Source organism: Lissotriton vulgaris, chromosome 6 (genome assembly GCF_964263255.1).
Source record: "Lissotriton vulgaris chromosome 6, aLisVul1.2, whole genome shotgun sequence".
Classification (NCBI taxonomy): Eukaryota; Metazoa; Chordata; class Amphibia; order Caudata; family Salamandridae; genus Lissotriton; species Lissotriton vulgaris.
In genome coordinates this window covers 511,025,765-511,053,355 of record NC_141694.1, presented here as the reverse complement: position 1 = coordinate 511,053,355, position 27,591 = coordinate 511,025,765, and the positions used below count along the sequence as shown (strand labels likewise).

Below are 27,591 nucleotides of genomic sequence, written 5' to 3'. Positions count from 1 at the left end.
CCTCCCCCCCCATCGTTCTTCCAGGAGCTGCAGTCTGATTCCACGAGGTTTTACAGGGTGGGCAAGGCACCCAGAGTATCCTGTGCTAAATGTATGGTGCCCCAATATGAAGGCAGCCTTGGTGCACCTGACCTTCATCAGTACACTTGGTAAGCACACATGGTGCCCCTGGAAGAGTGGCTTTTCGGAGACTGCTAGGAGGCTTCTTGGCACTTGGAGTTGTCCATCTTAAACAATGGGGTATTCGCATCTTTCTTAATGGTAACCGCACCCCTTTCTCTCCTCCACAGGTTTCCAGGATCAATTTGCTGTGCTGGAGGCTAGCTCTAGCACATATTAAATGCATAGGGAAGCTTGTGGCTCAAAAAACCCTGTGGGAGTGTACGTGGCTGGGACAGATGACCTGGCTGGAGAGCTTCCAAGGGTGGCACTTGATTAGAATCTCAGCACTGGGTGACCTGCGGGATGGCGACCACATTGATACTTTTAACCATCTTAAAGTAGAATACGACCTTCACAGGTCTCAATTCTTTAAAAATCTACAAGTATGCCATTCCCTCGAAGCCCACCAGGATGCACTAGTGGAAGACCCTGCTCTGGAGGCAAAATTGATGATGGGCCCACTAGGACGACATGGGATCTCCTTCCTCTATAAGGCCCCCGTACTAAATGCGACATACCCCCCGTAAAAACACAGGGTAACTGGGAAGACAATGTAGGCGAGCTTGATGACCACGACTTGCGCAAGGCTAAAATGGCCCCATTGATCTTAATTTTCCCCACTAATATCAGGCAGATACAGTTTAATTACATCCAACAGGTGTATTACAATTCGGATAAGCAATAGGATAGGTACAGACCGGATAGGGATAGGTAGAGAATGGGGAAGTCGGAGTCACCACACTGCTTGTGCTAAAGGGACCCTGATGGGTCCTTCTTCCATGTCATATGGTCCTGTCCCATTATCATGACCTATTGGACTGTGATACATAAACTGATTATTCAGTTGATACAGCAGTCTTGGACCCCAAGATAGCCATCCTGGGAATCATGGATAACACCAGACACCAAAGAACACTTGCAAATATAGGCTATTGCTTATAAACCAAATGTTATTGTTTTTGAAACAAGACCAAAACATCACATAGCAATGTACATAATTATGAAAAGAGGTGAGCATATACGGAGGAGCAAGATGGCGGGTTGACGCAGCCAAGGAGAACAGGCACACAGAGAGGCTCCGAGCTCTCACACCCGGCATGGCAATCTATTGATTTACTGTCTGATAAAGCCATAAAAATAGCGTAACCGAGCAAAGGACAAGAGGATATACAAAGGATTTACAGTGAGAGAAACTAACCAAGACCCATGCAGGCAGCACTGCTCCGTGGTATCGGACGGCTGGTGTACTTCTCCGGTATTGCTCGTTTTGCGGCTGAACGGAACTCGGCGATCCAAAGGCAGGGACTAGCCTTTGGATTACTTGCCGGCTCGGATGGTACTTCCAGCAAAAGCATGGCTCCACCAAAGACAGCGGCCAGGGGCATGCGGGCGGGGAGGCTGCCTGTGAATTCGACTGGAGCAAAAGGCGCTGTATATGCAGGCGAGGCTGAAGAAGTACCAGTGACACAGCAAGGGTATTTTACGAAGACTGCCTCAGAAGTCAGTAAGCCACTGCTGCGCCTTTTGCAGTCAGGGAAGGCAGCAGAGTTGCTAACGGCGGGCACTGCCTCTGAGCAACTCATTGGTAACAAAATTGCAGATCTCATCCTGGAGGCGATTCCAATGAAACTAAGTTGCTCTGAGACTGTTTCTGGTAACATAAGCACTCAAAGGCTTATGTGAAAGTCTACTTCCGAACAGTTGAAAGGGATTGATAATGTAGAAAATGCCTCCGCACATTTAGGCAAATCAATGACTGCGCATTTATTAACACCAGAGCTAATGGGGCTCGAAAGCGAGGGATCATATGGAGAGCGGTCTACAAATTCAACCAGATGAACCTGGCAGTGTATTTAGTTTACATAGTAATGAATGCTTATTGTCGGACGATTTGCTAGGTTCGGAACAGAATCAAGGGACTGTTGGCTGCTCTCTAGCTACAAATTCAGTTATAGCCCATGCCTTAGCTCCTCCTAACTCGAACTCTGAATATGGATAGTAACTTGCAATTTACACCTCGGATTCTGTCCGTTGATAGTGAGCTATGCGATGGGGCTACTTTATCTGAGCCGCAGGAGCTCCAACGAGCTTCTGTTTAACCTGTGGAAAAGAGGGCTTCTCCGGTATCTAATATGTCTGCTAAAAAGAAAAATACAAAGCCTAAAATTACCAAAGACGGCAAGAAAATTCAGAATGGGCTGGATCAACAACCTACTGTTCTTCCACGAAATAAAGATACTTCAACTGATAGTCCCTTACGCTGCTGGGTTCAAGCAAAGGGTCGGGTTAAGACAATCATATCGCGGCTATCGGGTACTAGCCCAGTAGATTATGGTGCTGGTAATATGGGGACAATAGAAATAGAGGCAGATAATTTTGAGCTAGAACTTGTTACATTTTCTGGCCAGTTACCCACCCTTAATCCGGCTGGTCTTCCACTGGTCTCTGGGGCTCCACAAACGCTCCAGCAGTGAGCCCTTGAACAACAAACAAGGAAGTCTCAGGATCACGCTGAGCCAACACTTTCCTTGATTCTTCAGGCCTTAAAGGATCAGAGACTAGAAGCACAGGAGCATTTTGCTCAGGTTCGAGCCGACAATCACAGCATACAGCAGTCATTTAAGGAGGTTACACAAAAGGTCGGCTCACTGGCTACTGACGTTATGGAATTACAGCAGAGGGTAGCAAACACTGAGGAAGCTACTTTACAAACAACCTGTTCGATTCAGATCCATGATGTCCATATTACAGTGATGCAGCTTAAGATAGAGGACTTGGAGAACCGCCAGCGGTGGCATAACCTCAGACTGTGTGGAATTCCAGAGGGGAAGGAGGGGTCAGATCCCAGAGCATTTATAGTTCAAATCCTGCAGAAGGCTTTCCCAGATCTGGGGGACTGGGATTGGCAGTTGCAAAGGGCTCATAGACTTCCACCCATACAGCATAAACAGGGGTCTCGGTACTCAAGGCCATTTTTGATCTTTTTCGTAAATTTCCTGCTTCGGCAAGCTGTAATTCAGAAAGCTCGTCCTAGTTCCCTGGTGTCGGTTGAATCCAAGTTTTTTTGTATGCTCAGATCTTTGTAATGTGTCAATGGACAGACTTTGACAATTACATCAACTGAGAGAGCTGCTGAAAGCTACTGGTGCGCAAGTATTTTTACAGGAACCTGCACGTGTAAAAGCTCTGCGGGGGGTCAAATATATTTCCTTTTGACTGAAAAAGATGCAAAAGAAGCTATCTGTAGATGGCAAAAAGAGGGGTTTTTGATTGTTTTTATATTTTTGCTTATCTTGATTTTTTTTTGTGATTGTTACTCTTTATATGGCTTTTGAATAGTGGGTGTGGGCCCGGCTAGGGAGCCACCATGCGAGTACTGTCTCCTAGAAGCTGCTAAATGAGCAGCAGCTCATAAAAGGGGTGAATCCTCTTTCACTGTACAGGGTGCGGGGGTCGTCAAGGGGGAGGGTCGTCAAGGGGGAGGGGTGGGGAGGGTGGACTCTGGATGGGCAAGAAAAGGTCAACATGAGAGCACACAAGAAACTCAGAGGCAAGCTTGTAAGTAGATATAATTAAAAGGGAAAGAGCACAGGAGTAAGGATGTATATAGAGTTAGGTAGTAATATGTTAGAAAGGAATAATATGTGCAATGGATTGGATTAAGTGTTTAGCATGGAATATTGCAGGTCTTAACAGCAAATTAAGCGGCAAATCGTGTGTGAAGAGCTAAAAATGTAAAACCCCCAGCTAGTCTTGCTAACAGAGACGCATCTCTCATTTAAAGATCGGAGTCTTCTTAAAGCATCTGGGCTATGGTACTATAGTATGCACGTCACAAGCTTCCTCAACGAAGGTGGTTGCAATAATAAAGCATAAGCGGTTTTTATGTGTGACACACAAGACACTGACTGACCAGGCTGGGAGATGGGCAATGGCACAGCTAGAAATTAGGGGGATGAAATATGGCCTTATGTTGATGAGTCTTCAGTTATTGATACATTGAATAAGGAAATGCTGAACTGGAAGGGGGTGCGAGTGGTAATGGGAAACTTTAATTGTGTTATGGATTATAGTATTGACACAACCAGACATGTAGAATACACGGGCACCAATTGTAGAATTGGGTCATCTGCAGTTCATTAGAGATGCATGGAGATATTTGTATCCAAATATTCTAGGATATACGTATTATTGTGCCCCACACCGACTCTATTCTAGAATTGATATTGCATGGGTGTCGGACCAATTAATGCTGACGTCAGATCTGGAAATATGCCCACGTGTCACGTCTGATCAAAATCCTATATCATTATCATTCAGGATCATAGCGGGATGTAAGACACCTGGACCTTTTTCTTTTCCTAGATACCTACTTTCAGATGAGTGTACTTAGCTAATATTAGGAAACAGCTTGATCTCTTCTTTAAAGAAAATATTGGGTCAACTTCTCTGTTTATGGTTCAGGATACTTGGAAAGCAGTCACTAGAGTCATAACCCAACAATATGTATGGCAACAGAATAAAGCACGTAAAACCGCAAGTAAGGAGGCTATGTAAGTCATGCGTAGAGTGGAAGAACAACATGCAGAGGCAGTCTTGTTGGGTACTAACAATCAAGAACTACTACTCCTCTCTTTAATAGATCTTAGATTAGCCACAAAGAAGACATTTAGGGAGAGAATCGTGGCATGATTTAATAAATATTGTTTTACGCAGTACTAATATGGCGAGCAAATAGGCAGGATTTCGGCCCATAAGGTCGCAGAGGATCGGGCTAAAACTTATATTAGAACTGTAAAAGGGGCAAATGGCATTTCTTTCTCACAGCCTCAGGAGCTTTCAGAACAGTTTTCCACTTATTATCAAGAGCTACATACCCCAATTATTGCGCTGAAAGAGGAAGACGTACAACAGTAGCTCCAGGGTAGACACTTACTAACTTTGAATGAAGAAGCATCAGCCTTATTGGAAAAGGATATCTCAAAAGAGGAGATAAACTTGGCAATATCTTCCCTACCATCAGGCAAGGCGGCTGGGGAAGATTCTATACCCATTGAATTTGATAAGCTTTCTAAAGATCTTCTGACTCTGCCGTTTAGATTGGTCATACAGAGTATTGGCACAAGTGGTAAGATACCAGAGTCATGGAACATGACCCAGATAGTCTTTTTTTTTTAAAAAGACAAACCCCCTGATGAGTGCGGCTTGTACCGGCTAATCTCACCTATCAACACTGACGCCAAAATCTTTTGCAAAAATACTTGCAAATCGACTTTCCCTTGTGATACCGGGGCTAGTATCTCCTTATCAACACTGTTTCATCCAAGACAGGGATACTACAGTCCACATTAATATGGGGGTCTGTGCTTTCGATATGGCAGGAAAGATGTCAACCCCCTAGGTATGGTACTTTTAGACGCCAAAAAGGCTTTTGATAGGGTGGGCTGGGACGTCCTGTGGGCCATACTCACAATGTTTGGTGTTAAGGGAAATATAAACAGTGGATTCAAGCTTTATATAATAAACCCTAGGCTAAACTTGTATACTCAGGCTTACAGTTATTAACTTTTCTGGTCCTCTGCGGTACAAGGTACGGCCGTCCCCTCTCACCTTTTGTTATTTGCTTTATACATTGAACCATTTCATTTATTTATGCTTTGCAATCTAATTCTCAAATCACGTCTTTAGTGGCAGGTGTATCTCCACTTAAAGTTATCGCCTATGCAGGCGTTATCGCGTTTTTTTACAACGGAACCAGCTAGGGCGATAAAGGCAATCGAAGATGAAGCAATCAATTTCAATTTCAAAAACTTTATTCGGAGACATGTAAATCATGTCCATAAAAGTACATACATATAATACATGTTAAAGGAAAATACACTTTACAATCGCAATCCGGAAAAAAGAATACAGTGTGATACATATAACGAATCAAATAACACACTTTAAAAAAGTTCCAATGAATAAATTATTTTAAAAATTATTTTAAAAATTCATGCTTTTCCTAGAACTAATTGCCTTGAGTAAATAACTAGCCGTATAAAAACAGATGTCAGGGTGATGCAAATTAAAAAGTAATTTCATTGCCGCTTTGATGGTTCTTGTTCCAAATTTAATAAATAAAGGTTTTAAAAAGAATTTACGATATTCACTATACAGGTTACATATGAGTAGAAAGTGCTCTGTGCTTTGTTCTGAAATGTTGTAGCACCGACATGGACCTGTAGGGCGCATCTTAATCTCAGGGAATGCAACCAATAGGTGGACCGTACCCATCCTCATCCTGGTAAGAACAAACCGATGTTGCCCTTTGGTTACCTGGAGGAGGTAAGGGTGTAGGCCCACAAATTCGTTCAATTGGTTGTAACGTATACAAGTGGAAAGTTTGAGATCATCCGTGGCTCGTCTTTCAGCACAGTGATTTAAAAAGATTAATTTCAGACTGTGTTTAGAAAGATCCGAAGCAGAACAGTGATCTAATGTAACGTTTAACCCAAACACATTAGAGAAAGATTCAATTGTGTATTTAATCCATGGGATTTTGAGAAAATAGTCTAGACGTAAACAATCCTCAATGATAGCCCTATTGAATGAGGTTTCGTCTTTCATCCAGACCGAACGCCATAGTGTCAAAGGTCTTAGCAGTAATAGATCATTTAGATGATTTAGTCCTAGTTCTTTGTGGACCAAATTATTAGCAGTGGATGTCGGGAGACACAATAATTTTTTCAGAAATGTATTCTCTTCTACCTGTAAAGGTTCTACCCTGGATACCCCCCATACCCCTGCTCCGTAGAGAGCAGCTGAAAGACACCTAGCTTCAAAGATCTTAAGCATTTCTTTGGGCCTTCTACTACCTAATTTGCTTGCAAAAGCAAATATTCCATTGGCGCTCCTGATCATTTTGTCGCGCACCACCTTATGCTCGACATCCCAGCGACCATTTTTGGAAAAGGTAACCCCCAGGTAGCAGAAGTTTTCCACACACTGCACCACTTGACCATCAATAAGAAACCTATAGGGTTTTTTAGTTTTAACATTTCTAGCTCCACACTCCATCACATATGTCTTGCTCTTGTTAATGACCAACTTTCTTTTTTCAATAAAGGCCACAAAGTTGTCCATCAAAAGCTGTAGACCCCGAGGAGTCCTAGAAAGCAACACAGCGTCGTCCGCATAGAGTAACACGGGGATGGTACTTGTGTTTACTCTAGGGGCGTCCGCTGGTGCTTTCTTAAGGATCGAGTCTACTTCATTAATAAATAGAGTGAAAAGCAGGGGTGCCGAAACACACCCTTGTCTGATACCTCTCCTGACCCTGAATTTGTCTGTACATTCGCCCGAAGGCCCGTACCGAACACTCGAGCTAAGCCTCTCGTACAAACGGGCCAGAAAATAGATAATTTCCCTAGGTGCTCCCATTTCTAGCAAGGTAGTCCATAGTATGGCATGATCAACCAAGTCAAAAGCGCTGCTCAGATCAGCGAAACAGAGGTAGAGTGAACCATTTTTAGCTCGGGTGTATTTCCCTATCAGGAGTTCCAGGTTTAAACATTGTTCAATGCAACCTCTTCCTTTCCTGAACCCATATTGGCAGTCTGTTATTATCTGATTAGACTCTGCCCATTCTTCTAATCGAACGAGGAGTACACGGCTCATAATCTTGACGGACGAATCCAGCAATGAGATTGGCCGGTAGTTTTTAACGTTTCCTCGATCCCCTTTCTTGTGAATGGGGACTATTATTGATTCGGACCAGGTACACGGGATAGTATAGCGAACATCAGAATTAAAAACTTTGACTAGTACTGGCCCCCAAGTCTCGGGTGCGGATTTATACACATCAACTGGAACACCGTCGGGTCCCTGGGCCTTTCCGCCCTTACTAGCCCTGATACTACTTAGAACCTCCTGTAAGGTGATATCTAGGCTAAGTACTGGCCAAGAGCAACTTGTCTGCAACATTACCATATTGGAATTAAAAATGCCAGAGAAATGCTGTACCCATGATTCCTTAGCTACGTTTGAGGTTAACACAGGCAATTTATCATCTTTTAAAAAAGGGCTGTTTACTACTGTCCAAAAAAGAGAACAATTTTTCGAAACAGCCGCTAGATCAAATCTCTCCCATGCTTCCTCTCGTAGTTCAGCTTTCCTTTGCTTAAGTACTAAATTATAATCAGATCTGAGCTTGGCTACAACCGTTTTGTCTCTAGGTTTGGTGGATAATGCCTTTTTTAAGCTCTTCCGGGCCACAGTACATGCATTATTGAACCATCCCCTGGCTTTATTGTTAATATTTCCAGCAGCCCTAGTAAACTTACCACTAATAAAAACATTGATTTTGGTAAAGTAAATAATACAGGCCTCCATATTTGACTTCTCATCAATGATTGCTGTAATGTCGTTTGAGCAGCATGAGATAATACAATTAGAAGTTACTTCAGCTTTATCCCCAGCCCACCTTATTCTAAATCCATTCGGCCTATGTACATCAATGTTTGTGATAGGGCTACTATCTGGAATTATGCGAGCTTTCCAAAACCTAGTTTCAATAACAAGACAGTTATGATCACTAACCATATAGTCTACAACCCTGACATCAGAGCTAAAATGAGCTAGTTCGGAAGACATACAGATAAAATCAATTACAGTGTTCGCCCCCCTCCCCACAAAAGTTGGCAAGCTATCACCCTTCCCATCCTGCTCAATCTCTAGAACCTCCATATCATAGGCGAGTAGGAAGGAGTTCAAAGTTTCTCCATATGTATTGTGTGGGAAATGTGTAGCTGGCTCTCCAACACGGTTCAAAGTGCCACACAACTTTTGATTAGAGAGAGGGCAAGCAGAAATATTAAAATCTCCAACATATATGAACTCAAAAACTGTATTAGAAGCTTTCATCAATTGTTTGATTGCGATGTCTAATTCTAAAATAACCATGTGTCTGCTAGCATCAAAAACATTATTATACATATTAATCAGTAGAATGTTTTTGTCTGCCTCATCGACTAGCCACAGCAGTTGGGAGTTATTGCCCACGGTGATATGCTCCTTCACCCTAGTTCGCATTTTCACAGAAATCAGAATTAGCAAACCGCCTTTGGCCCTCCCTGAGGTAGTTGCCACTGCTGGTAGCTCATATGCTACAAAACCATCAAGGCCCTTAAAGTTTAGACACCAGGTCTCTTGTAGACATAAGATATCAAATGTTCTGATTAGTTCTAGCCACCCTAATACTTCAAATTTAGAAGCTAGTCCTGCTATGTTCCAACTAGCAATATGGCAAGATGTTGATGCCCCCTCTAAGATATTGCAAGGTGTACCCACAGACTTAAGCAGTGTACTACCTATAGTATTTGGGGACTGATTTAGGTCTACTCCTGCGGATGCTTCGGCAATCTCGTGTCTGACCTCTTGTCAATCGCAGTTATTAAGACCAGACAGGGCATCAAACCTGTTTTGTAATAGCAGGCTTGGTACTAGGGGAGAAGCCCAACGGTTATGCATATTCAAGTTGTTATCCCATCCTAATGCTGGCGTTTTTGGTAGGGTTACATTTTGCTGTTCCCCATAAAAGAATTTTAATGTTAGGGGAACCACCGTACCTCTTCTACGCTGAGGCGGAAGAATATGTGTTAGGACATTTGGGAGTACTCCAGGGTGTGCAAAGGTCACCGCCACACAATCCCCTTTAAATCTTTTGGGGCGATTCCCAATCCAGGGAACGCGTTTAACTGCTTTAATATCGTGTGCCAGTTGCTGTTTCCCTCCAGGTGCTAACCTCATATTGCCTGAGAGCCAATGGAGGGCCTTACTAGTCAGAGAGCTAGATGACTCGGTAGTGCCGGCGTCCAAAAGGGGAACATTAGCTAACACCAGCACAACAGGTGAGGCTTCCTCGATAAACTGCAGTGGGTCTGTACCGTGAACTTGTGCTTGTGGTAAATTTACTATCAGTGGGCGCCCTTCTGCTGTTGTTACGTGTTGATTATCTTTTGGGGCCGGCATATGGACTTGATTAGTCAGCACACCAGATGTCCCTTCTCCATCTTGGTTAACCCCTTCGTTAGGATTTCTTGTTGTTAATAAGATATTAAGACTACCTATTTCCTCCGTCAACTTTGTTTGCACACCTCCAAGTCTTTTTACTTCGGCCTGCAATTTATCAATTTTAGAGATCAGAGGTTTTACAATTTCATGAAGTTTACCCTCTAAAACCTCAAGCAGTTTACTAAACATTTCGTCATCCCCTCTGTTTCTTAGAGTCCCTTCCCCTACAGCCTTTTGGGGGGCTCTCAAGGAGCCTGGGGATAATGTTCTTTTCCTTTTGACTCTTGGCCTTGGACCGCCCTGTTTCCGCTGGTTCTTCACAAAGGTGCGCACAGGCCGGGGTGTGTGCTCAATCGGTGGTAAATCGTCCTCCACAGGACCAATTACAGTTTCTGGGTCTGAGTCTATAACATTGTCAAAGTCTACATCCAGAGTAACAGGGGATGGTAACGTGATCAATGGCTGGCTACCAGGCTCAGTAATAGGTGATGCATTTGATGAAACCCTGGTTTCCACCAACACGAAAGGGCTATCATCAGTCGACAGAGGTAAAGTAGGGCTTAACCTGCGCAAATCTGGTGACTGGCTTAGCCCAAGTGATTCCCTCCTTTGTTCGTTTATTTTCTTTACTGTTTGCACAACATAGTTATCCATGGTGTTTGCGGACAGAGCAGCAGGTTTCTTTTTGGACATCATCTGTATATAATGCAGTTAACAAACAACACAGGGACGACGACAGAGTCTTACTTGTAGAAGCGTCTCTGAATGAACAGGGGGTCGGGCCCTGCCCCTGCCTCTTCCTGCCGATGACGGCCGTAGACGGCCCGCCCTTTGCCCGGGCTTAGCCCGCGCGCGGTCCCGCGACGCGGGGGCTCTCCTCTCTTTTGTAGCGCCTCCGAGCGCGGTGTAGGCAATGGCGGCTTCCCCCGCTAAGGCTCCTGGTCGTTGTGGTCCCCTCGCTCCTCGCTGCGCTGATGTGAAAAGTGCAGCAGCGGGAGGGAGACCGGCAGCAGCACTGCGAGACACCAACAAAAGACTCCGCAGTAAATTTTGCCCCCGAAATGCTTTGACAGAGCCCCGCTCCACCGGGGCTCTCCTCTCTTTTGTAGCGCCTCCGAGCGCGGTGTAGGCAATGGCGGCTTCCCCCGCTAAGGCTCCTGGTCGTTGTGGTCCCCTCGCTCCTCGCTGCGCTGATGTGAAAAGTGCAGCAGCGGGAGGGAGACCGGCAGCAGCACTGCGAGACACCAACAAAAGACTCTGCAGTAAATTTTGCCCCGAAATGCTTTGACAGAGCCCCGCTCCACCGGGGCTCTCCTCTCTTTTGTAGCGCCTCCGAGCGCGGTGTAGGCAATGGCGGCTTCCCCCGCTAAGGCTCCTGGTCGTTGTGGTCCCCTCGCTCCTCGCTGCGCTGATGTGAAAAGTGCAGCAGCAGGAGGGAGACCGGCAGCAGCACTGCGAGACACCAACAAAAGACTCCGCAGTAAATTTTGCCCCCGAAATGCTTTGACAGAGCCCCGCTCCACCGGGGTTGTCGCTCCAGGTTGTCCACCTCTTGAGTAGCACACGAGCAGCAGCTTTATATATGTGTAGGTGAGGGCGGGGATCCGCTTGTAGACGCCGCTCCGTAATGGATCTGCCCGACGCGTTTCGAAGCTCCATCTGCTTCTCTTCAGGGGCTTTAACGGAAGCGGTGTGCGCACCCGTTACACTTCTCCAATTTGATATAACTCACCCGCCGATGGGAGGCTCCAATGAGACTTCTGGGAAGTGTAGTGCTGAAAGCACACAATCAAGTCCTGTATGGACTCCACAAGTGGGCCCGTCCTCGATCCCATGTACGGCTGCTACTTCACTGCCGTGACCCCCACGTTAACGGGGTGTTGCATACTCCGCGGCTGGACTGCCGCGTGTAAATTGTCGCTCCAGGTTGTCCACCTCTTGAGTAGCACACGAGCAGCACCTTTATGTATGTGTAGGTGAGGGCGGGGGTCCGCTTGTAGACGCCGCTCCGTAATGGATCTGCCCGACACGTTTCGAAGCTCCATCTGCTTCTCTTCAGGGGCTTTAACAGAAGCGGTGTGCGCACCCGTTACACTTCTCCAATTTGATATAACTCACCCGCCGATGGGAGGCTCCAATGAGACTTCTGGGAAGTGTAATGCGGAAAGCACCCTCACCTACACATACATAAAGCTGCTGCTCGTGTGCTACTTAAGAGGTGGACAACCTGGAGCGACAATATATATATATATATATATATATATATATATATATATATATATATATATATATATATATATATATATATATGTATATATATATATATATTTATATATTTATATATGTATAGCGAGCCATCTCTTCTAGATGTAATATATAATTTTATCATGATAAACTTCCCCTATGGGCCAATTTACTATTCCCAGAGGTGTTCCAAGATGTTGCTATTAAACACTGGGCTAGTTGTGGGATTATTTGTCTTGGGGATCTTTTCAATTATAATGGTCTTGCATCCTTTAAGAACTTGCAGCTGTGGTTTAAGCTACCTGATCATATGTTTGTCAAATATCTCCAAATTAGCGATTACTTTTCGAGACATTTAACTCTGACAAAAACAACTAATTCTGTGATATGGGATTGTTTGCATAAGGAGAAGACAAAATCTGTGATACGCCATATATATAAATGCCTCGATAATTACAGACAAAGTGATTGTGAAAGATTAGCGGAACGCTGGAATAAGACTCTGGGGATAGGGGTTACATCATTCGCCATAGAACAAGCATTGGGGATTGACTCACCTGTTTCAGTTATGGAAATTATGATTGGTTTTGAGAATATGAATCATAGACTTACTCGCCTATCATTAATACTACTTGTAGCCGCTAGGCTGGTAATTGCCCGGGTATGTTTTGCTCCAAAACCTCCCTCTATAAGTGATTGGTGGATGTTGGTTCTGGAAAAGTATGAAATGGAGCATGCATTGGCAAGAATAAGGGGTACTCTCTCTATGATATAATTAAATGCAATATGGGGGCTTCTATTTTAGAAACAGGTCTATGTGGTTGTAATTGGGTATGATTTTGATATTCGTTATGCTTTGGCAATCCCTAGAAACTTATTTATCCATGTCATCCTGTTTTCCAACACTTGTGTAATTTTTTTGGTATTTATTCTCTATGTAAATATGTGCTGAGTTTGTTGCCCTCTTGTTGACAAATATAAGGTGTTAAAAAAAGAAAAGAGGGGAGCACAAGCGATGCACCATTTTGTGTGGGTCTAATAAAGCCCCATAAAGGTATAGACTATTTAATCGTCAAATGAGACATTAGCAGAAGCTGGAGGTCCCCAGACCCTCCCTCCATATCCACCTGGTCCTGTGAAAGTGATTTTGCTGCAAAGCAGAAAAATACATTTATAAATGTCGGGGATGTTTCAAACAACTTAGATTAGGGGCCAGTGGACTTTGGGTTCCTTGTAGGACAATGACTAGTATGTCTTTGTGATGTGTCATAATGGTGTTTTCTCCTCTCTATCTTCTTTGGGGACTGGTGGGCTCGATGAATATTACAACTCATCTAGATAATGCCAATGGTGCTTTTATTTGGCCTTGTGTTGTTGTTTTTACGCAATCACATTAAAATCAACAAACAGATGTATAACAACAAATATTACTATCTGAAAATAACAACTTCCTAAACCCAGTGCCACCATCAGCAGGAACAACTCCAAAACGGTGATACTACATCCCTCTTGTTTCCAAAACTTGGGCTATGACTCAGCATACCACTTCTGTTGCCAAAAAACACCAAAATTGATTTAACCAGCTGCATTAGAAAATACCTGATATAACTATACCACTCCTTCCTTAAAACCCCAAAATGAAAAGCCATCGATATGAACCACAAAGGCCTTACGCATCTCAAATGTGCCTTTACTTTGTCAGACAGCCTCACTCTGTGATGAGTCAAAGTGTATCCTACCAATGCCAGACCTCGCCCACTACAGAATGCTCTACTGGCTTGCACTAACCGATAGGAAAACTTTTGATGGCCCAACAGTAGAGACTGTGGTGTCTGCATCTTAGCCTTCTTCCAGGCCAGCTTTTCCTCTAACAGCTGCTGCCCAATGGCCTTTTTATCCAATGGCAACCTCACCTCAATTAATGTCAAGTCAATTTTAGTGCCCAAGAATGTCAACCTTTTTAAAAGCCCCACTGTCTTATCTGGGCCAAGGGAAGTTTCTAATCCACAATCAACCTCTAAAAGCCATCCAGCATTTTCTGACAACACAGGGGGGTCCACAGATCCCATAAAAAGAAGTTGTCTAAGTAATGTGTATCGGAAGACCAGCCTCTCAGAAATGTAAACAACTATTTCAAAAACAAACTAAACTTCTAGAATAATGCTGAGTTGATTAAATAATTTACTGATTGCCCCCCTGGCCAGGACAGATGTTGAATTAACCTGAACTCACCACTCACTTTTTTGGCAACCACATCTATTGGTGACACAATCAAACTCTCCAAAGGCCACTCATCAAAGGGGCCTACCATTCTACCGTCGAAAATTTTCTTTGTGAGCTTTCTCCAAAACACTTCATGGTGCTTCTTTGCTTAAAGTAAATTTTCCACCCATCTACTTTTTCCAGAGCCTTCATAATCAACCAAAATGAAAAACAATCACCAAAGAATCTTCATCTTCTCCTTTGTCATAAAACTGTAGCCAGTATTATATCCTTTCCGCTGTAACTGGTGTATGCACCTTTCCACAACTTTCTTGGGGCCCCTCTGCCCTCTCCTCTCTGCAAGTATGTATATCATACCCCCCTCTCTCTAAGCCCCCATTTAGTTAGTGTAATGTGTGAGTGAACATGCAATGCCACATTTAGAACATTTGTGTTTACGCCTTCAATACTCCCTATTGCAAAAGAAAACCTGTGTTGTATGCCCAACATTCTCCGACTGGACTGTCTGTCCCCAACCTGTGCTACCTGAAACACTCTAGGTGGGCCGCCCCTAAAAGGGTCTGTAAAACCCTGGCAGATCAGTAGCCATATATGTGGTGGGTTCCAGCCTTATGGACACCATCCACTGCAGCTGCAAATCTTTGTTGCGGTCCCCCCACTTGTAATCAGCATCCGCCCCTAAAAGGGTCTGTAAAACCCTGGCAGATCAGTAGCCATATATGTGGTGGGTTCCAGCCTTATGGACACCATCCACTGCAGCTGCAAATCCATGTTGCGGTCCCCCCACTTGTAATCAGCATTGCGGTCCCCCCACTTGTAATCAGCATCCTCAGCCAATCTAGCCCAGGGTATTAGCAGATCTATTCTATTCCCCTAAAAGTTATCTGTGCTTTATGTATCCTATTGTTATATTTAAACAATGGAATATAATCGTCCAGATATTTCTCACATTGCACCAGTGAGTGCTGCGGGGTGGGGTGGTGGGGCGGGGGAGGGGCAGTGTGTGGTTTAGTAAACTCCAGCATACGGCCGAACGGAGTTAAGTAAATAAATCAATAAATAAAACAAATTACATTGCGCGCGCTGCATCGCCATTTGGCGATGTAATTTGTTTTATTTATTTACTTAACTCTGTTTGGCCGTATTCCGGAATTTACTACGCCCCTCTCTGCCCTCACCCGCCCTCCCCTGTAGCACTCCCTCCCCACCACTGCATTGCACGCTTGCATATATCAAGAATGCAGCTATCAATTCCTCAATAGCCACAGGCACCTCTGGCTGCTTAGAAAGATCAGAATCTTCTTCCATTGATCGCCCTTTAGCTCTCCCCCCGCTGGTAGTGATTTAAACGGCTCAATGTATTCATCTTTCCATTTGTTTTTTATCACAAACATAAAATCAGCACCCAAAGGCTTGTTCGGCTATTTATTGTATTTTAACTCCTTTTTAGGTTGAGCATTAGAGACCTGGCAGAACTTCTCTTGAGGGCTTAAAGCCATCCCGCTGCTATTGATCTGTTTGTTTCACTGTCCTTTAAAAACCCTTGCTTGCTAGTGGTCAGTCCTGCCTCTTTGTCCCTCCTTTGTAGGTCTCGGCTAAACGTGAGGAAGCGCGTTGTCGCCGAGAACTTATTGTTAGCGAGTGTGCTTCCCAGGAGACACTCCTGGCCGCGCGCATCGCCTTGGAGGGCGATTTGAAACGCGCACGCGCACGCGATCGCGATTGCTGTGGGCAGCTGCTGTCGTGCATTCACACAGACACACACCAGCGCCCATGCACGCACTTGCTCATACAGTGCCATGCTTCAAGGAAGTAAAAATAATGTGGACAGAATGAATAAAAAGAAGTTAAACATGAATGCTAAAGCTGTGATGGGCACTAAAAATCGAAAAGCTTAAATCAGATGTATGAAATAATAACGTACCGAAAAAACCCTGAAAAATAACATGTGCATGAAAGCCAAAAAATGAAAAGCAAGTGTTTACCTGTGGATGCAGTCCGTGCGAAGCATTAATACAAATGTTTACATGCTGGCTTATGTGTTTAATCAAACGGAGAAGAGAGGATAAAAGCACAGTGCTAGTGCAATGAGTGAAACAAAACTGTGCTATATATGTCCTCCTAGATCCAACACACAGTCTTACTTCGTAGGTGCCAAGAAATATGAGAGTACCTACATACTACATCTGGCCGTGAAGGGCATTTACACTACGGAAGGGAGAATGCAGAGTAGTGAGTGCAGAGTAGTGAGTAGTGAGTGCAGAGTAGTGAGTGCAGAGTAGTGAGTAGTGAGTGCAGAGTAGTGAGTAGTGAGTGCAGAGTAGTGAGTGCAGAGTAGTGAGTAGTGAGTGCAGAGTAGTGAGTGCAGAGTAGTGAGTAGTGAGTGCAGAGTAGTGAGTGCAGAGTAGTGAGTGCAGAGTAGTGAGTAGTGAGTGCAGAGTAGTGAGTAGTGAGTGCAGAGTAGTGAGTGCAGAGTAGTGAGTAGTGAGTGCAGAGTAGTGATTGCAGAGTAGTGAGTGCAGAGTAGTGAGTGCAGAGTAGTGAGTAGTGAGTGCAGATTAGTGAGTGCAGAGTAGTGAGTAGTGAGTGCAGAGTAGTGAGTAGTGAGTGCAGAGTAGTGAGTAGTGAGTGCAGAGTAGTGAGTAGTGAGTGCAGAGTAGTGAGTGCAGAGTAGTGAGTGCAGAGTAGTGAGTAGTGAGTGCAGAGTAGTGAGTAGTGAGTGCAGAGTAGTGAGTAGTGAGTGCAGAGTAGTGAGTGCAGAGTAGTGAGTAGTGAGTGCAGAGTAGTGATTGCAGAGTAGTGAGTGCAGAGTAGTGAGTGCAGAGTAGTGAGTAGTGAGTGCAGATTAGTGAGTGCAGAGTAGTGAGTAGTGAGTGCAGAGTAGTGAGTAGTGAGTGCAGAGTAGTGAGTAGTGAGTGCAGAGTAGTGAGTGCAGAGTAGTGAGTGCAGAGTAGTGAGTAGTGAGTGCAGAGTAGTGAGTAGTGAGTGCAGAGTAGTGAGTAGTGAGTGCAGAGTAGTGAGTGCAGAGTAAAGAGTGCAGAGTAGTGAGTAGTGAGTGCAGAGTAGTGAGTGCAGAGTAGTGAGTAGTGAGTGCAGAGTAGTGAGTGCAGAGTAGTGAGTAGTGAGTGCAGAGTAGTGAGTGCAGAGTAGTGAGTAGTGAGTGCAGAGTAGTGAGTAGTGAGTGCAGAGTAGTGAGTGCAGAGTAGTGAGTAGTGAGTGCAGAGTAGTGAGTGCAGAGTAGTGAGTGCAGAGTAGTGAGCAGGGCCGGACTGGGATCTGAAAGCAGCCCTGGCAAATTTCTGAAGAGCAGCCCCCGTCCGGCGCGTAGCGAGCGAGCGCAGCGAGCGAGCGGGACCACTTCTAGGGGGGTTTAGGTGGGTTCTCCCCCCAAGAAAATTTTGGAAAACGACAGACCAAAATGGTGAAATTTACAGCACATTTTTCATTACATATTCAATTGTATCAACTTTCAAAGCACAGTAAATAGTAGATGATGACCTTAAAGAGCACCAGGTTACCCACCCAGTCATATGCACCCATAGACATTCTTTCAGAGAGTGCCAAAAATAGACACAAGTAGTGAATCAGAGAGAACACAGTAAAAGTGTGACCAGTCCCCCACGTGGTGTGTAGTGAGCAAGCGCAGTGAGTAACCACTACTAGGGGGAGTTTGAGGGGCTGAACTTGCCCCCCTCCCAAGAAAATTTGAGACAGAATGGCCAAAACAGAGCATTTTTCAACACATTTTTCAATACATATTAGATTGTATTAACTGTTAAAGCATAGTAAAAATGTCCCTCATGTTATCACACATTAAGCACTGACATGTGATGTCACACATGAGCACACAGGCCACAGACTGAGGCCAGAATACTGTGAAAATGTCTCACATAAGCACCTAGGCACTGACCCAGGCCTGGTCCCACCACCAGGCCAATAAGCATGCACACGTCACACATAAGCACCCAGGCCAGTAAGAATGGAAATGTCACACATGAGCCTCCAGCTCCAGGTCACGGAGGACAGAAACTATGGAAATAGCACACATAATTAAGCACTCGGGCCAGAAAGCAACAAGAAACTCTAAAAAGATCTTGAAACTGCTGTAAACCACCAGAAATGAAAAGGCACTAACAATTGACAAATAGTCTGTCCAGGCTCTGTCGGATGTAAGATCTGACCAAGCAGGCTGAGAGGCACCAGCGAGAATCCCAGCTGCTAATTATAATTACATTACTCAGTCAGTGTGCTACGGGGTTAGTCAGGCTGTAATAATATTTTAGACCTTTAGTGCTAATAAATAATAATGTATGTACTGCACTCACTGTGCCAGCCGAGTGGAAGTCTGGGGCACTAGCGTGCCTGAGAGCAGTGTACAGACTCAGGCAGAGCAGTTACGCTGTAATTAAATATAATGTACTATTGGTTCGAAGGTTGGACATCACCTGACCTGAATTAAACGGAAAGCAGGATGTGTCTGACCCCTACGTATAGTTCAATCACATGAGACAACAGTAAATAACATGGCTCATGCTCAGAGCTGAGTGGCGCTGCTCTGTGCAGCCTGAGAGATCAATGAGCAGAAGGGAGCTGTAACCTGATGTCAGTCAGGCAGTAAGTGACGCTCTAAACAGATGCAGCCAGGTCCTGTATTAGTTATATTTACCACGCGCCAGGCTGTGAAACTACGTGTTACAGTCAGTGGAGGCTGGAGCAAAAACAGATGCAGGGCTCGGCTGAACTGCCCGGCCCAGGCCCAAAACAAAAATAATGTTGTTGCCGCCTATTTGAGATACCGGCACTTGTAGCAGATGGAGCACGCACACTGGCTACTTAAATGCACAACTCCTTGGTGTGAGGCGCCTTGCAGGAGTCACAATCAATTAATCCATGCATCACTGCGTCGGACCAGGCAGCCTCTGTCCACGTGGGACCGACTAAGAAGACTGAGAGGCACCAGCGCAGATCTCAGTTGCTGCCTTTTAACCAATATTACAGAATCAGACTGACTGTAAAAGGAAGCATTTACAACAATACAATCAGAATTCACACACATCTGTTAGCTCGGCCGGACTGTGCTTACATGACTTCAGCATCGCGATGGGAAGCATTACAATCTGTAGGGACTACTGATATTTCATTAAGAAAAACACACAGAAGTTGTAAATGTTGATTATCCTAACCTCTGAAGAAGAGGGGGCTGTGCCTATCAACCCTTCAAATTCCAGATCACCTAAAAACCTTCAGCAGAGCCACCTGTTTAAAAAGTAAATGCTTACTGTAAAAAACAAAATAATAATGACTTCACTATTGTTGAATGGTGCACAACAACAGCATAAACTTTGCACCCTTTTTACTCTATGCCCGTGCTATAATGATAAATGAGTTGTATGCTCAGTCTGATTTGTTTACAGTGAGGCAGGTAATATGTAGATACCTATTGTGATATTAAATATATCGACTTTGAAACAACAGCAGGATTAGTTGGAACTGCCAGGATTTGAGACTTGGACCTACGGGTTAAACACAGATCTCTGTTGCAAGCACCTAACCTGCTGTGCTACCTCACTAGCTTCCAGGACTGCCAATCCAACAGAGAGCCAAGGCTCATATCAGCATCCAACCAATCCCAGCAATCAGGGGAGCTATAAAACAGAACCCAAAGCAAACAGAGATCAGGCCTGTGCTTATAGTTGAACATGTTTCTATCACTATACATTTTCTCAAGAAATGTTGGCCAAAGGCTGGACATTTGAAGTACCCAGGTAGTGTATCAATTCTGAAGCAGGTTTTTATAATCTGAGCGGCAAGAAATTCAACCACCTAACAGTAAAGCATTAAACTGTATTTTCACCTCTGTGAGTATTGCTTTTATGCACTTCTCTTGCCTTTTTCTGATGTATATAATAGTGGTTCATAATAACAAGCCCATTAGTCTGTGCAGAGAAAATCAAGATTTAATGTATTACAAGCAGTTGGCAGCTGTAACAGACAGAACGTTAAAAGGTAATTCGACATAAATGAAAATTATTTTAAAAAGGAATCCTGGCTACACCCTTGTAATGTGTGCACTTAAATTGTTGCACTAGAGGACGCTGTAAAGCCGGTGAAGATAATGGGGTTAGAAGAACTTCATTGGCGACGATGCATAAGCACTCAATTTCATTGAATAAATCGCGCCCTGGGTATGTTTACCAACAGACCAACAAGCATCTGCCTGCAGGACCCAACCGACTCCTGCGGAGTTAGAAATTTACTAAACAGAGCTGTGATAGCCGGTCTGAGCACAGATCATTTCTACAACTATGAAACTGGTGTTATTCTCACAGAGGCAGCAGCCCCAAAACACAGAACAAAGATCTAATCTAGGGGACAGCAGGATCTAGCTCAGGCGAAATACTTTCCTTTTATCTTTCAAGCACACATTACCACGGGTTAGTGTTGGATTAAGGGTTTCTGTGTTTTTCTGATGGCAGTAGTTCAAATTGTAGCTGGCATTTTAGGACACAGTAATCTTCTGTGTGTTAGTAAATTTGGTATCTGTTTCATTAACATAACATTTATGATTTTAACAAAATGGAGCGTTATTTCCTGTGAGTGTTAAACGATTAATCTAACATAGAGGGCTGCAATCGCTTTCTTCAAAAGCTTGTTAAAACATTGCTTTTTAAGCGCTTAAGAAGGATGAGTCCATGTCACTGGAATTCCATTTAACCCTGGATTTTCATTTTACACACTGGTGCCGCTACGAGTCCTGCAGCACGCACCAGAGGCAGTCAGATCCAGGCCTGCCATGTATCATACATCAGACGTGACAATAACGCATTTCAGTGTGGTGTTCCGCATCACCGCACTGAAATGCTTTGTCACGCTGCTAGCGTGCCGGCACTGCCCCACGCAGACTTGCATGCCCCGGCGCTGCCGCCAGCAGGCTCAGAAACAGTGAAGGATCTCGTTCACTTTTGCCTACTACAATGTATCCTGCTGGGCTGCATTAAAATTCCCGCCTGCGGCACGGCTGTCACAGTCATTACTTACAACCAGGCCTGAAGTCACCCCCGGCCGAGGCAGTCCTGTGCCCAATACTGCATAGCTGCCAAGGTTTCAAATTGCTATGTGTGACATTTTCATAATTTCAGTGTAATTATGAGTGACATTTCAATGACTATGAGTGACACTTTCTCACAAGCCAAATGAAGCTATGATGGCCGGGGAAACAAATAAATATCTGAAATTACACCCATTTGAGCAACAAGAAACGCCGAAAAAAATCTGAAAAATGCAGCAAAGCACCAGAAATCATTGCCAGCCTATGGCCCCCTACCTGTCAGCAATCAATCAGGAGAACATCAGAACTCCAGGGCCATGTGACGTGGGACCCCCAGCCCAACAGGAAGGATGTGTGAGGCTCCAACATGAACAAGACAAGTTACACAGGGATCCAGGTATCTCAGCTGCCTGTCACAGAGTCAGTGAGCAGACTCACAGGCTGAGCACCATTCTCCATTATCCTCATAGGCTGAGGCCGGCGCAATAATCTCCCATACAACATAGCCAAAACTCTTGGAACCTGTTAAAATTACCCCCATGTAGTTTTGAGAAATAAACGGCATACTTAAGGTGGCTAGAATGTAAACACACACGCTTGTAACAGCCTGGGCCTCTACAAGCAGCTACGCATGCTGCCATGCCAATGCAGAACTTCTGAGTGAATTTAACACGTTATGACCGGACTGGAACCCCACTGGCTGCAGGCAGCAGCCAATCACGGGACTGCCATATGGAGAGTATATATATAATGTGCATTGGCAATGAAAAAATGGCAGAAATGAAAACTGGTGACGCTTTAGCAGGCAAGGAAGCCTGTTTGTTATCATAGTAACAAAGTACAGTGGCTTAGTCTAATTCTATGCTTCATATTTAAATGTTGGCACCCATTTGTAAGAATTATTCTGTGACACATCTCCTCAGAGGTCTCCTCCACGTCCAGCAAACTGAACGATCTCACCCATCCACCAAGAAATCTCTCACCCTCCACTCAGATAATGTAATCAACTGTGAGACCTCCCTTGCTACACAACATCTGTATCTGACGTCAGCTTTTTCTTATGTACATCCATAATTCGATGACACCTTCATAACCGCATAGCGTTCACCTCTCCTCAGAGGCCACTAGTTTTAACACACTTTCTATGTGTGCCCCTGCTGTATTCTAACCCCTTATCACACAGATCTCACCTTAGACCTCCCGTGTTACTGCCACACATTAAATATGTTGTCACGTATTCTGAGTCATCCTCAAATCTAGCTCAAATCTAGCTCTTTTATAACGACGTCATACAGATCCCCTCAGTAAACTCCGGTGATGCCCACTGTCTTTGCATGTCATTGTGTAGCTGCTTCCTAATACACATACCGTGCACACTACCTAAGCCCTTTCGTGCTGCCCCACAGCTTGTATGTGCCCCTGTTACCTGCTTCGTGACCAAACGTCATGCAGATCTCCTAAGAAACATCCTTTATTATCACACATTCCTTACACGGTCTCCTAAAATATTATAGCAAATCTTACAAGTGTTATCCTATTAAATTCAACTTCCCTTTGTAGTGTGCACATATTCAAAAGGGCTCCACGGCGCTGTGGGGAACATAAATAACAGATGTAAAGCAAAGAGACTGAAGTCTCAGACAGTGTGGGCAAGGCAAAAACATAACACACTTTTCACAGTTCTCTAAAGGAGGGTAGCTTTGTCTTACTCCTACCGGAAACCAGAACGGAATTCTGCAAAGTAAGATCCTAGCTTAAAGATTCTGCAGCTGAAGATTGCGTTATTAAAACAGCCGAGAATCAGATGAGCGCAATGGTTCAAATACCAGATTGGGTATTTCTATAGATACCCCAGATAAGAACCTTAAACGAGACTGGCTCTAATATCGAGACAGTGATTTTTTCCAGAAAGGGAAATAAACAAATAACTCTGGGATAGCCCATTATCAGTCGAATTGTATGCTGTGAATGCCTTGGAAGTGCTCAAGTATTCTTTTGACTGGGCAAAAATACAGTGCAATCCCATATATCAATATAGACCCGGTGAGAGTAGCTAGTGCGATGTGACAACCTTCTTCACCCAAGCAGGGGGCAATGACTGGTAATCTGCACGAGACTTGTTTTGGGGCTTCATAAGAGATGATCAGGTCAGATATTACACTCCACCAACTCTGTGACTTTGACTTACCAGCTGTTGCCGCGCAACTCACTCACTCCCTGCCTCGGCAATTGAATTGGTGTGGGATGCATGAGCTACAGTACATACAAATTAGACATAGTTCTATTTATATGCAGCTGAGGATAGGCAACAAGGTGTACCTATTAATCAGTGAGAATAAATAGTTGATATATGGATAGAATGGATGAAGTCCGTTTAGTATCCACTTTGATTGGAGCAAGGGATATAATTTGTGTTAAGGCTAGCATGAGCTGGATAACATTAAGAGTCGGTGGCAAAACTCAAAGAATTGAACTATAAATCTCTTCCATCAAGAAAAATAAAACAAAAAAACCCAAAAGCAAAGACACACAAGTGGTGTTCTCATGCTATACGACTCTGAAATGCCTTTATTCCCTCAATCAGACTTTCATGCTTCCTCCTAACATTCTGTGGAGGGATGCAAAATCATGGGCCAGATGTACGACCCTAAGTTGCATGCGCAAATGGGTTAGCGACCCGTTTGCACATCCAAAAAAAGAATAGGACTATGTTCAATTCCTATTTAGTGAGTCGTAATTTATTTGAAACTCGCTAAATAGGAACTGCAACCTGCTATTAGGAAAGGCGTTTCAAGGGCGTTCCTTCCTAATAGCGAATCTCTACCCCATGTATGAATGTTTTGTGACTGCAATTGCGGCCGCAAAACTCTTGCAATTTATCGCCCTCTTCAAGAGGGTGGTAACACACTTACAAATGGGAAGGGGCCCTCAAGGGACCCCTTTAATTTTGCAAATGCAGGGGAAAATATTTTTTTAGGGGCAGGCAGTGGTTCCAGGGACCACTACCTGTCCTTAAGAAATTAAACGAAAAGTTTTTTTTTTTTAAATGCATCCCATCTTCCTTTAAGGAAAACGGGCTGCATTAAAAAAAAAAACAGCTTTATTTAAAAGCAGTCCAAGACATGGAGCTGTGCTGAGCCCAGCAGGCCACTATCCCTGGGATTGCCAGCCATTCCCAATGGGGTTGCATGAGGCATGCAAATTGCGATCCCATTGGGAATCGCAAATAGTGTCTCAGATACTGATGTACATGGCATTTTGCGAGTCGCAAACTGCGACTCGCAATGAAGCGCAATTTGCGAGTCTCAAATTGTCATGGTCGTACATCTAGCCCCATGTCTCTTGAGGCAGCACCTACCTGGAATTCCAGTGAACATGTACCTGCCTAATGAGGCCCAGTCTTTATATATGTTGAAAATTAGTACAAAGCAACACAAATAGGTGCCTCCATTCACAACCTCAGAGTCACAGTAACTGCCGTAACTGTAAAATAGAACGGACAAAGAGAGTGGAATGTTCCAAGTCCACTAGGGAATAGGGGCATAGGAAAATGGGCCAAGTGATGTTACAACAATATTTATCATATAACAGCTCACAGTAAAGAGAACAGAAAAAGGCAATAAATATATGAGCGGTTAATGGACAACAACAATTACATAATAAAGGAAATCACAACAATATACTCTATGAATATATGCACCAACATTTGTGAATAACGAGGTGTTGTACTGCAATGTAATCCACTCAACCTTTCTGCACAGCCGGTTTGACCCCCAACAAATTTGCCTCTGATTACCCCAGTCTACACCACCAAGTGACAAAAAACAGAGACTTCACTTTGTAAATCCCAAATGAAAAATAAATAGACTAAAAAAGAGAGATGAGGGTAACTATGTCCTGACACTATTGGCCACTCCTCTATCCAGTGGAACACTGTACGAAAATTAGCAGCACTTCGATGCACGAATGATAGAAATATGTGCAGTGCCAGGATTAGAGAGTTGCCTGCCAATGATATCACCAGTTACACTCAAGCAAGCATGTCTGTTTAATATGAGGCTCAGCCTTGTGCCATGCTGCAAACCGGAGCCTGGAATGTTGTCTGTAGAATTTATACTCAAGGACACATTCCAGAACAATGTCCCATGCAAAAACAGGTGCAGACAGGCAAGTCGCATTAGATGTGAGCTAGCAGATAAAGCAAGCATGTATCACCAAGGCTCTATATGTGAGGTAGGACTTGAACCCTCATTTACATGTTTCACTTGGCATTAAGCTCTAACACAAAGCGGGGAGATTGCATGGTAGCTGATCAGACTTTGCATCAAAATCTAGGGGCGTTTGCATGGGACCATCCCAGACATACCAAATTTGCATGCGTTAGCAGCAGGTTAACCCTTCATTGGGCAATGTCGTTTTGTCTGGTGCAATGGTAAACGTTTAGAGCTCGAAAGTTGATTGACTCTGCTGTTTGCATAACGTTGTGCGGCACAACGTTATGCAAACAGCAGAGTCAATCAACTTTCGAGCTCTGTGCCACTGAAGCACCTGCACAAGCTTTTAGTTGCTCTGGGCACATATTTCAGCTTGGCAGTAGGACCCAAAGCAGGCCTGTTTCAGAAGTATTTTCTCTAGGATGGCACATCTTGAGCAAAATATGTACCAACTGTTGCCGCGCAACTCACTCACTCCCTACCTCGGCAATTAAATTGGTGGGGTCGGAGGTCATATTTACTGCAGCCGAGACACGCTGTAATCCTCGTGTTTCCTGATCTCAAGCCACTGGAGAGGCACGTTCGTGAACCCAGCCTATCGAAGCACGCTGCACGCCTCTGCAGGCTCGGCTCTTTAGCAGACACAGGGTCTGCACTGAACGGCTAACTGCTGTTCGGGAAGTGGCGGGCACACTGTAGTTGCATTCACGTGACCTCCACCACGTCACGTGAATGCCGTGCCGGCTGGCCCCCAGGTTTTGTACTGCGCTCAGTACATACGAGTCACCCTGCTGCTCACTGCTGCTGCAGCAATGAGCAGTGGCTCGTATTTACTGAGCGCAGTACAAAAAACGCCCCGCCCAAGAACAAAACCGGCCCCCAGACCAAAAACCGGCCCCCGGACCAAAAACCGTCCCCCACCCCTGGCAGCCTACCGGGGGATTGCCCGGTGCCCGGCCTTGCCAGTCCGGGCCTGGTAGTGAGTGCAGAGTAGTGAGTGCAGAGTAGTGAATAGTGAGTGCAGAGTAGTGAGTGCAGAGTAGTGAGTGCAGAGTAGTGAGTGCAGAGTAGTGAGTGCAGAGTAGTGAGTGCAGAGTAGTGAGTGCAGAGTGCAGAGTAGTGAGTGCAGAGTGAGTGTGCAAAGTGCAGAATAGTGAGTGCAGAGTGAGTGTGCAAAGTGCAGAATAGTGAGTGCAGAGTGAGTGTGCAGAGTAGTGAGTGCAGAGTGCAGAGTAGTGAGTGCAAAGTGCAGAGTAGTGAGTGCACAGTGCAGAGTAGTGAGTGCAGAGTGAGTGTGCAGAATGCAGAATAGTGAGTGCAGAGTAGTGAGTGCAGAGTAGTGAGTGCAGAGTAGTGAGTGCAGAGTGAGTGTGCAGAATGCAGAATAGTGAGCGCAGAGTAGTGAGTGCAGAGTAGTGAGTGCAGAGTGAGTGTGCAGAGCAGTGAGTGCAGGTGCAGAGTGGTGTGTGCTGTTGAGTGCAGAGTGCTGTGTATTGGCAATGTAAATGACAATGCCATTTATTTATGATTTAAAGAAAAAAAAAGAAATGTCATGAGCAATGCCAATAGCTCTACCTTTAATGATGCCGAGACCATTGCATTGCAAATGCTTGTTCTTTTGAGTTGTTCTTCCCATGCAGTAGGGCC

General features: G+C 44.5%; 1 protein-coding gene across 3 annotated transcripts in view; it reads left to right on the top strand.

Moving 5' to 3' along the window:
* Positions 1-27,591, top strand: part of FILIP1 (filamin A interacting protein 1) — a 756,098-nt gene that overhangs the window by 552,865 nt on the left and 175,642 nt on the right. The gene's annotated exons all lie outside the window — the stretch shown is intronic.